An 11,229-nucleotide genomic window follows, 5' to 3' on the forward strand; every position below is an offset into this window, starting at 1 on the left:
TGCTGGTTTCCCTGCCCTCGAATGACGTCCATCCCATGTCGCCCTGTACCCCCTGATTTGGTGTATTTCCGTGTGCTCCCAGAGCAAGTCTACCTACCCCTCGCTGCTTAACTTCCAACCTTGCTCGAACCTCTGATCTCATGCACAGGACCGCATTGCCGAAAGTCAAACTAGGGACCATCACCCCTTTCCAAATCCCTCTCACCACTTCGTACCTATTGTAATTCCACTGTGCCCTATTTTTCATCACAGCTGCATTTCTGCTACCTTTAGCCGTCACATATTTTTCATGTTCCGTTAGGTACTCAGCCCCATTGTTTATCCACACTCCAAGATATTTGTACTTATCCACCACCTCCAGCGTAACCTCCTGTATCCTATACTCGCTGCCCTGATTATCATTAAAAGTCATGACTGCCGATTTTTCTTTACTAAACTTCAAACCTAAGCTATCTCCCTCTTTACCACAGATGTCCATTAATCTCTGCAAGTCTTCCTTGCTGTCAGCCATAAGTACAATGTCATCCGCATACATCAGTCCTGGTAATGACTGTTTAATCCATTCTCCTTGCTTGAAATAGGAAAGGTTGAAGCCAAGTCCGCTCCTCTCTAATCCTTGTAAATGCAGCATGAACAACAGAGGTGACAGAGGGCACCCCTGCCTAAGCCCCTGCTGTATCTCTATAGGCCCAGATACCTTGTTTTCCCATTTTATGAGCACCTTGTTACTTTTATAGACATCTTTTAAAAGATTTCTTACTCCATCTTCCACATCTAGAGCGCTCAGCATGTCCCACAAATCCTTTTGGATTACACTGTCATAGGCTCCCTTGATATCCAGAAATGCAAGCCATGGGGGCCTGTGTTCCTTTTCTGCTATTTCAATACACTGTGTCCATGAGAACAGATTATCTTCTAACCTTCTTTGTTTCCGGAACCCATTTTGTAGTTCCCCCAGCACCTCCTCGCTTTCCACCCATGCCTGCAGTCTGTCCTTTATAATCTGCATCACCACCCTGTAAACCACTGACGTCACTGTTATGGGACGGTAGTTGTTTATGTCGGCTTTGTTCCCCTTTCCCTTATATGTCATGCTCATCCAGCTCAGTCTCCACCCGTCGGGGGCCTTACCGTCCATTATCATTGCTGCTGTACCGGACACGGGTCAGGTACAGCAGCGCCACGGCGCGGGAGTTCACACAGAAAGGTCCTCGCTCCTCCCATGCATTCGCGCGGCGCTTTGGACACTCTCCCATATTCTAGGTCACTCTAGCTGAACTATTCTTCGTGCCCGGCGGACGGCACACCTACCCTACGGTACGGTGGGTACGGTGGCTAGATGAGTAGGTGGCGTGCCGACCGAGCGTAGTTCACCACTTCTCCGCATCATGACGCAGAAGTGGCGCTGCGCACAGTATAACCATTTGAAGGACCCTGGTATAACGCTAAAATCACTATATAAGAAAAGTACCGCCATCTACTCTTTTCTCCGCCGCCTCCTCTCCTAAAGCGCTTGCTTTTTTCTTTACTCTGCTTGCGAAAGCCGAGTCGACGGTGGCGCACCTAGAAAGCCTACATTGAAGCTTTCAGGCCGGGCGCGCGCCGCCGCCGGCGACAGCGGCTGCGCAGAGGACTTTCAACATGGCTAGGCGGGAAAAATATAAAGTGAAAAACGCCCGCTATCATCGTCCAATCGGAGATACAGGAGAGAGAGAAGCGGCGTTGATCAAAGGATGGCGGTAGTTATATAGGGACTTTATATAACGGCTGAGCAGCGCGCAACGTCGGCTGCGCTGTGTAGACGAGCAGCGTGTTTGGTAGTATCGCTGCCGCTGCTCTTGCTTGAACCTCTGATCTCATGCACAGGACCGCATTGCCGAAAGTCAAACTAGGGACCATCACTCCTTTCCAAATCCCTCTCACCACTTCGTGCCTATTGTAATTCCACAGTGCCCTATTTTTCATCACAGCTGCATTTCTGCTACCTTTAGCCGTCACATATTTTTCATGTTCCGTTAGGTACTCAGCCCCATTGTTTATCCAGACTCCAAGATATTTGTACTTATCCACCACCTCCACCCAATGGGCCACGAAAATCCGGTGGACGTCCGAATTATATCCGAACGTCCACGTCCAGAGCCGGTTATCCCCAGGATTACCCAGGGACGTTGTGTTCCGGATATTTTGAACGTCCGTTTTGTTTTTAATCTCGAACGTTCTAAGGACATCTGCACTGGATTTTACGCGGACGTGATGCTTCAGACGACAGAGGGACAGCCATGGGACATCGTCTATTTGATAATTTTTTAACAGTTTCTGCACTGCGTATAGTGCAAGCGACATCTGCAATGGACATCGCATAAATTCTCGATCGTGAATTCGTAACAGAGTTTTTCGTAGCAAAATTGCACGCTTCCACAAAATAATAATAATAATAATAATAACAATGCCCACAGCTCAAGCGCCCCAAATTTGCGAAGTGTGAATAAGTTCCACCTGCCCGAGCACGGTTAAATCGTGGATTTTGCTAAATGTGCCGTTTCTATGTGCCGTAAGCGTGATGGCCATGGCCCAAACGCTGACGTATTCCTCACCACGCGATCCGCCGACGGAATTATCTTTTACACCATCAACGTGCGCGCAGATTTCCGCAACACCAGCCACGAAAGTTCTACCAAGGTGTACTGCTGCATATCGCAGCACATTTTTCGCCAGTGCGTAGAAAATAAAGGAGGCACTGTTTCGCGCCGATCAACCGTTCGTTTGTTTACAAAACGCCGGCGCCGCGAGAAACAAGCTACATTAACGCACCATAGTTGCCAGCATTACAACAAGAATGTACCGAAAAACCAAATACAAACTCAGTAATTTATGAAAACATATATCGTTATATAAGTAACTGCTCTCAGTAAAAATTATTAATTTATTTATTTTATTCATATCTTGAACATAGGCGGTGATAATATCCACCCCCACCTGCAGCCACGGTGAGAGAGACAGAAACACTTAGCCACCTAGTTATCAACATCATCAGCGTTGCATTGCTCCTTCGCGCCAAAAGCAACCAAAAGCCGCGTCTTTATCAAAGTTGGTTCTTGATTCTATGTCTTTATTCTATGAGCCGCGTTTTCTTCCTCCATGCCAAAGGACTTCTGAATGCACGCAAGTGCGAGCGCTAAGTCTCCGTTTGAACATCTGGGCCTTGTTTATCCATCTTGCAGACGTTAACGCAAGAAACAAAGGTGAGGAAAACTTGTACTTCAGGGCTGCACTTGGTTACGGGAAGTGGCGGGAGGATGCGCAAGCTTTCATAGGCGATGTAATCGGCTCATGGTTTTTTGTAGGGTCTGCATGTAAATATGGAGAGTGCTCGCGAAGGACGTATTGCAGTGAAGGCGTCGCAGGAGACGAGAAGAGTGCTTGAACTAATTGACCCACTGCGTGTGAATTATGCCGGAATGCTCGCGGGACAACGCAAATGCCGTCTCCGATGCTCACGAGGAAGCTGAACAAAACATAATTTTACGCATTGAAGTACGAAAGTAACTGGAATGCCAATGCATTTCATCGCAAAGTTTGGGAATTAATATTCCGAAACTGGTGTCATCCTGATAATTTGTTCCTAGTAGATCCGCCTAGTTAACTGCTCAGCTAGAATTTGTAAATTGCAATATGGGCGCCGTAAGGTAATTAGTCAAAAACTGAATTAGTGATTTTTTAATTAGTCGATTATGCATTTCATTTTCTTGTGCTAGTAATGTCCGCCTCTTCGAGTAGACGAGCTCATGAACTAGAATTGTGCTATCTGCCACAGGCAACCTTTAAACATTTTTGAAAGTGTTCGCTGAAGCACCCGGTAGATATTTCTTTATTGTTGGCTATTGTGACTTCCAAGGTTACACATTGTGCAGTTATTATTATTATTATTTGTTTTGCAGATGTTCTCCAGCATATGCTGCGTCTCCTCAACACTATACGCTTAATGCTTCAGCAACAAGCAGAGAGTATCAACAAACTTAGTGAAATGCTACCATCCCCAGCAGTCACAACATGCGCACCACTAGTCAACTGTTCAACTGCCTGCAAGAGCTGCTTGATTTTGACACAAAGCTGACACAGGAAACCACCAGTACTTTGGTATGCTATAGATTGTTTTTTATATGGCTATATATAGGCTTTGTTCCAGACAAGATGTCTACTAGAATGCTGCTTGCAGTCCAAATATGTTAATTATTTGTGGGGCTGAATTTACCCATAACTGTCTTATTTCTACACCTTCCACACTGTACAAGCGTCTGACACATGCTTTTTGTGATCTCCCTGCAGGTTCGTGAATTTGTGCAGCTTGGCGGCAAAGACGCAAACTGGGCGACGAAAAGAATTCTTGGATACTGTTTGACGAGCTTGCTGCACAATTTTCTTGGCTTGGTTGGAAGGGGAAGCATAGCTCTTCAGCCCTAAATACTGCCAAAGCAGTAGCAGGTATGACAAGCTTACAGTGGTTTATTTTGGTTTATAATTCTTTTTTTAACGGACATAAGCATACACTCTACTGGGAACTAATCATGGTTGGCATTTTACCTTATATTCAGTAAAATTCCACAGACAAGTATTTTCAATTTACTGTAATAATTTTTTTTCAGAACTTGCCAAAAAGCATAATTAACATTTTGTCTAAATAGTGCTACCATTTTTCCTACAGCACTATCACAGAAGCGAACAAAATGGTCATGCAACCTATTCAAAATGGCGTCATACTTGAAATGACTTGTACTTGTCGTACTTGTATGTTCCACTATAATAGACCAGTGAAAACGTATAAAATTATGCGCGTATAATTTTTTTTGTTACCACCTTTTTTAGGTAACATGGAAAGCTTGAAGTATGAACTATTTGCAGCCTCGCGATGGAACAGTGGCTGGCAGTTATGAGGGTGTGGGCAGGGCTTCACTGCAGACTTATGTTGTATCCGACTATAGCTAATAAATAGCATCATCTTTGTATCGGAGGTCACAATCCCTTTTGCAAAGGAACCTTGAAAGTAACAAGGGAGCTTACTTCAAAGTTTATTCTGCCTGCGTGTCATGAAAAATAGTTGCACTGAGCAAACCATTAGAAGTTGCATGGCTGACGTAGCACTGCACAGTCTCCTCTAATGGTTCGTGTAAGTCAAAAATATGGCGCAACAAAAGCGTGGAATGTGCCCATACTGCATGCAGATTGTTAGCTATGAGTAAAAAGATATATTGGTAAAGTACTTTGATCATTTTTGTGACCATAAACAAAGCAATGTGGTATCTAAAATTCCCTCACAAGAATCGAGAGTTAGGTGAGCTGGTACACTTTCTTAAGACTGGAAATAGCACACAAAGGACCGCGAACAATGCAACATGGGCACTACACATAACCACTGCATATTGTCAGTGTGAAGTTTGTGGTACTCTTTAGTTACTGTGTAAAATACTACTTGACAATTTGCTGGACCTGGCAACATTCAAACGAAGAATGTAGCTGAGTAATATTGATTTGCATACACATTGCCAGCAAACAGATTAAGGAAAAAGAAACTCGGAAATTTTTCATTTTTGGTTGGTATAAAGGCCAGTTAAGCAACATAGCTCGATCTGAAGCAATTCTTTCAACAGCAGCTCTTTACTGAAGTTTGTGTCAAATCTGACAGTACGGTAACAATTAATTAGTTACTAAATATGCTATTGAACCGGCATCAGAATTTTCGTGCAGGGATGGAAGCGCGAGAAAAAAAGTCGATTTATTACAAGTGTAGGGGAAAAGATTACAGCACGTACTGTCTGTTCTGCCATCGCATTAGTGCTCAAATAGATTGTGGTGCCACTGCGGAGATCTAGGATTGATTACGAGCTTTTTTTACCACTTGCACAAGCTTTATTAAATTCCCCCATATGATTTTGTGGATGTGCTGAGTAACCTTGAAAGCAGGAGCTTCAAAGCCGTTGCTGCCCACTGCTACGACCATGCCAAATGAAGCCGCTCAGCGAGATGCACCACAGATTTCTTTGTGTGTGCATGTACACAAGGAATTCAAGTTACGTCTAAATGAACTGTGCAGTTACATTTTGTAAAGGTCTGCTGATGAGTTTTTGATGTGCAATTTCTACGTTAATTTGGAAGGAAAATTAAATGAGAGCACAATCACGAATGAGGGACTAGCAGTGACCAAAGTTAAGCTTTTGAAAAAAAATTTCTAATGTGCACTAGGGAACACCTTATTGTCATTAATTGTATTTTGGGGTTTGAGATACAGCATTCCAAGATGCCATTAATAGCCTAATTTACTTCGGCAGTTTTAGTAAATGTTGAAAAACAATTTCAGATGCTGCAAACAAAGCTCCAAAAGGCACTGCAGCAGATGTTGAAGAGGCTATCAAGTCATGGTTATGCCACACACCGGAGCTAATAAAAGTCGAACAGTCATAAGTGCTTGTCTTGTAGGCATACCTCGAGGTTGCACCAAGGGAAGCATTGTGATGAGGATGTAAAATCATTGATTATCATTCACTTTCATAGTAATCACTTTCGTCCACCAAGCATGCTGTACAAACTGCATAATTTTGCGATTCAGTCTCGGTAGAATCTTACTGTACTTATAGTGGTCTTAAACCTGAAATCTTTGGTGTTTCAGATTCCAACTGAGTGAAGGGGCTTGCCCAACTCTAGCTCCATCTCCCACTCCGAGAAAGCCTCTACAGGGTGCCGCTTTAGTTTGGTTCCGCCAACTTCTAGACACCTCTATGCAACTGACCGGCAGAAGTTTGATGTTCTATTGTGTTTTGTATTTATTATTCACTGCTGATGAGCTCTAGGTCCCATACTTTTATTTTTCTAAGAACTGATGTGCACTCCTACTGCTGGGGTGTGGTATGTTTTTTCAGCCACTTGTCCAGCACTTCTTTCATCTGAGGAGCATTTGGCCCATTTATAGCATACTGGAAGTAATGGTGTCTTAGTGTTTTTACAGGCAGTTTCACTATATCTTTTTATCTAATTGTTAGTGACTTGAGCAAAATTCTGCAGTTGGTTAGATGTACTAAATCTATTGCCCCAGACAACAAAGGGACAGGACTGGAGCGAGGAAACAAAACACCGAGCGCTCGATGTCGTGTTTTGTTTTCTCACTCCAGTCCTGTCCCTTCGTTTTGCACAATAGCTTTAGCATGACATGTATACCCTTGCCATGCTAAGCACATCAGTATGTGAAAGTCACATTGGTGTTGTTGACAAAGCTTGAAATTCATCAGAAGCCTTCCAGTAACTCAAATTGTAAAGCCATAGTTATTCTTGTTCGATTTCACTGCTATGGCACTTTTGATGTATCTTTTTTCTGCAGTTCGGTAATTTAGGCATATCTATTTTCAACAGTTCTGGTAGAGGTTGACCATGATATGTTAGCTTCTTTGACTTTTAAGTTGTGTCTCAGTGTCGGAATGCTTTCAGCTTTTACAATTCATGTTTTCCTTTTGTGTGTGCAGATCAAGCAGCCAGCACACTTGTAGTTTGTAATCACGTATGTGCAAAAGTACAAAGCATTCAGGTTTCTTATTAAGTTTCATTTCTTTTGTATGTTGGGTACCTCTGCATTTTCAGCAATTCGGTAGAAGTTGACTACACTATGTTTTCTTCTTTCATTTTTAAGCTATGTCTCAGTGTCGTCAGAATATTGGAGGCCATGTGCTTTATTTGTCATCAATTGTGCGTTTTAGCTTTTATGCAGCTTTTATGCTTCCTGGTTGTCATTTGTGCTTGCAGAGCAAGTGACTGGTCTGAGCAAAAGTACAAAGTCAGCATTCAGGTTGCTTGTTAAGCTATTTTAAAGTGGTTATTTTGTTATTTTTTATTCTGTCTAGTGTTTGTTACAATAAACGAATGTATCATAGCTTACATTGCCAAAATTTGGCTGAAATCTATGGCTTGTGCAATCTGTCGACTGAAGTACCGTCTGTGCCCTTACTAGTATTGTATTAATTTGTGTACTGTTCCATATTGTAGTGTGTTTATTTGCAGTTCTTGTGAAAGCATTCAATTTCTTTTTCACCTGCAACCAGCCCAATTGTGCACTTGTGTGGGTTCCTCTCAAAGTGTATTGAAACTACTGCATTTTTACAAAAAGCAAACATGTGAAATGATGCTACACAGGTACAAATTAACTGTCTCCAGATGCTTCCAAGAATACTCAAAATACTGATGTCATCAATGTAAGTTAAATCAACTGTTGCTACTTGCCATATTGTTGCCCATTGTACTTTTTAGAAGTTCTAATTAAGCTTTTCATATAAGTTCAGCGACTGATGCTTCATTAAAAATTTCCTGAACGTGACAGAGAAGCAACAATCAGTATATTACTCATTAGCCAACTTTGTAACCTCAGTAGCTAACTTTTTAATGTTTTATCTCTAGCTTAGTAAACTAGGTTGGTTTCTGGACATGTATAGCATTCTGTATTCCCTGTTTCAGACTTGCTTTAAAAAATTCGGAATGCAAAGCTAACCATAAGGAGTTATTGGATGTTTTCGTGTTGTTTGGTCATAATGTACACTTAATCTTTGCAAAGTTGTCAAGTGACAACACAAATGCTTGTGGTGGTAATGCATCTTTATTCTATTCTTGTACAGCATTTCATGACTTATGAAAAGTTAGAGTGACAGGTTGGGCAACTAGATCGCACTTAGTGACCTTGTAATATGTTAAATACCCTCGTGCTCACATGTACAATGTCATCTAGTCGAGAAACGTTTTAAGTTAGTGCTGATATATATTTGTGATATGATGACATTAATCTCATCTTTTTGTTTGTACAATGTTTAACTGTATCTGCAATATACAAGTGCTACAGCTAGTGGTAGACAAATATTATGTGCACATGCTATTAGAGATGTAGTCTTGTCAGGTATAGTTGACACTTAACTGGACTGATTTTTGTAGTATTTTAGATGTAGTGTGGCCAGTCTTTACCGGTTTTGCTTTAGTGCTGTGAAGCTGTCATAGCTGTACAGTACCATTTAGATAGAAGTTCCTATTTTTTAATAGAAGAAACACTTTCTGTGATAGCAAAGCAAGCTACTGCTCTGATTGTCATTGTGCATATGGTATTGTGCTTAACTAAAATCATTTCACAGATATTGTGTTAATAAAGTTTGTGTTCATGTTGCAAAATGTGTACCAATTTGATGTAGATTCCCAGATTTAAGATGAAAAAGCTCGGACATCAGTGTACTGTGATAGCTAAGCTGAAGTAATTTTTGAGGTTGCTGTGATCGTCATTGTGTATGTAATTTCATGTCAAGAAAGTGTTTGTTCATATTAAAAAAGTGCATTGCAATGAAAAAATATAGATCATAGCCTGATATACTGTGATACTTCCTTTTGCTTGTGATGTCTTAGTTGCAACATATGTAAATTGTAAGAGAAGCCAGCCAACTGAATGCTGCAACAGTATTAATCCTGGCAGGTACCGAAGGGTACAATATGGTGTGGTGCAAACTATATACAGGGTGTTTCATTTTAGCTGCACCATTAAGTTTTTAAAAATTGCCTGTGGCAGATAGCATAATTATAATCCTTAATCTAAACTACTCGATGAGGTGACCTTTATTTCCATGAGAAATCAAATTGCCTAATTCAATAATTAACATAATTACGCTAATTCGCGTTTAATTATTTTACGGCACATCTTTCAATCTATGAATTATAGCCGCTGAGTTCGCAAGGCGTATCACTTGGAATTAATTCTCAGGACTGAACCAGTTTCAAGATATTAATTAGCAAAGTGGATATGCCTTGCGAACTCGGCGGCTATAATTCGTAGATTGAAAGATGTGGCGTAAAATATTTATTTTAAAAGGTAATTAGTGTAATTAGGTTAATTATTGCAATAGGCGTTTTGATTTCTCGTGGAAGTAATGGCCGCCTCATTGAGTTGTTTAGATCAAGGATTATAATTGTGCTATCTGCCACAGGCAATTAAAAAATATGGTGCAGCTAATTAAGATGAAACACCCTGTATATACACCTCTGCTAAAGCAATTAAAATTAAGCATGTCCGATTAACATCCCCAAGCTTCAATAACTGTGTTCCTGTGGATGTCCGACGAATGTACTGAAAGGCCCAAGTGCATGATTTTGCATGTCCCTGTAACGTCCGAATGTACGGTTCTGGCAGCCATCGGACGTACGACGGACTGCCAATTTTCTTGCGCATAAGCGTCCTATGGACGTCCGTAGTACATCCGGCGGATTTCTGTGGATCTCCGACGGACATCCACATGTCCAAAACTGGCTGACCAGTGGATGTCTACCGGACTTTCGTTGCCCATTGGGCAGCGTAACCCCCCAAGTAACCACGGATATCCATGGGACGTCCGCCGCAAGTCCGAATGTCCATCCATCAGGATATCCAGCACGGACGTCCATAGGACGTACAAGGAATGTCCATATCACGTTCGGATGTCCTCTGGACATCCGAACGGGATGTCCAGGGGACATCCGATTTTGATCGTCCAGTGGCTGTACATAAATGTACATGCCTAGGACATACAAAAGTTAACTAATTAGGACATGGACATGGATTAGGACAGTGTCGTGTTGCGATCCAATCCAATCCGAGGTAAAGCCACCGTCTCAATGGCGGCGAAGCGCCCATGCGGCCGGTGCACTGTCGGTTCGTTTGCCATCTTCACAGCCTGCCGAAGTCGCCTGCTCAGCTATTGAGGTATGACGGCTACATCGATCTCTATTTTAGCCATTACAATACCGGAATGTGTTTTGCTTGCAGGTGCCATCAAGCCCTAAAGTGAGTGAAAAGCCGTACACGCGAAAGAAAGCGCCACTGCACACAAATGCTGTATTCGAGGACTTCGGATCTCGCACCGGCAGCCAGCAGTCAACGGCCCGAGTAATCGCAAGTCAACACATCTTCGTAAAAAAAGTTGTCGCAGTTTCACCTGAAAGGCGAAGCATCAATTACGATAGCAAATTTGTAGAGAGCTACACGGAGTAATGATATTAGCTTTATCAGCTGTATAAACTTGGACATGCAGCAGCACCGGCAACGCGCAGAACTGTTGTCGACGCCGTCGGCGTTTTGCCCGCGTTCGCTCAAAATGCCTGCGGCGTTTGTGACTGTTGCCGGAGCCTCTGATATGAATAGGCACTTGGTGCCGCAGCTAAACGTCGCCTCCCTTCCCTCCCCCTCCC

The 11,229-nt window shown here is 42.4% G+C and overlaps 1 long non-coding RNA gene across 1 annotated transcript; it reads left to right on the forward strand.

The window, feature by feature from the left end:
• Positions 1-3,070: 3,070 nt before the first annotated feature.
• Positions 3,071-8,490, forward strand: LOC125942894 (uncharacterized). Its single transcript, XR_007465404.1, has 4 exons — positions 3,071-3,242; positions 3,939-4,137; positions 4,327-4,482; positions 6,662-8,490. It is a non-coding gene; the product is annotated as an uncharacterized LOC125942894 (long non-coding RNA).
• Positions 8,491-11,229: the final 2,739 nt, after the last annotated feature.

This window comes from Dermacentor silvarum, chromosome 2 (assembly GCF_013339745.2).
Source record: "Dermacentor silvarum isolate Dsil-2018 chromosome 2, BIME_Dsil_1.4, whole genome shotgun sequence".
Classification (NCBI taxonomy): Eukaryota; Metazoa; Arthropoda; class Arachnida; order Ixodida; family Ixodidae; genus Dermacentor; species Dermacentor silvarum.